This window comes from Octodon degus, unplaced genomic scaffold, assembly GCF_000260255.1.
Source record: "Octodon degus isolate 3935 unplaced genomic scaffold, OctDeg1.0 scaffold00005, whole genome shotgun sequence".
NCBI lineage: Eukaryota > Metazoa > Chordata > Mammalia > Rodentia > Octodontidae > Octodon > Octodon degus.
Genome location: NW_004524581.1, coordinates 2,757,187 through 2,758,044, shown reverse-complemented (window position 1 = coordinate 2,758,044; position 858 = coordinate 2,757,187).

Genomic DNA, 858 nt, shown 5'->3' with positions numbered 1-858 from the left:
AATTCAATGTTTTTATCTGAAAGGGTTTCACCCTGCTAAAATCCAAAAGCCTCTCTACAGAGTGTGTAGTGTTTGTGGGAAATATAATAAAAAACAAAACCTCCTTCCAACTCAGACAGCCCTTCTACAAAGTAGGAGAGAGAGAAAATAGTGCTGTTGTTGAATAAGCATTATACATAGAATGGGATGATATTAAAGGTAGTCAATTAAGAAATTGTCAAGATAGAAAACTGTAGGCCTTTCCCCCAGAGTCCCACGGAGCCTGTTCACCCATGCTCGCCCTGAAGCCCACCAGGGAAGCCTGACTATCACAGGCACCTGTGGGAGCCTTGGATACCCCTGCTCCGATCCACCATTGAGAGAGCCTTGAAGAACTTCGGCCTGCACTTAGCATCATCAGATCCTTCTTGACTGTGGCTTGCCCCGCTCCCCTCAGCGAGGTGTAAGCCATATTGGACCTCATACAGCGGGAGCTTTGGTGAGTCCACCCTGCCCTCCCACTCTCCTGAGAGCCTTGCTGACCTGCACCCCACCCACCTACCATCACTGCAGTCAGGGAGAACACTGGGGGCTTCAAAAGATGACAAAGGGAAGGAACCAAAGCAATCTCAGACCTCTGGCCCAACCAAAACAAGTCCATGAGACAAGGTCATAGGAGAACTTGAAAGTCACACACCAAAATTTCTGAGATGATAAAACTCAAGTAAAAGAAAAAATTCCATCAAGCTATGGAGAAAATCAGATCAGAAATAACCCCTCAGGTTAGAAAGGAGATGACAGGGCTGGAGAGATTGCTCAGTAAAATAAGCACTTCCCTGGTAAGCACAAGGGTCTGAGTTCAATCCCCAGTTCCACAAA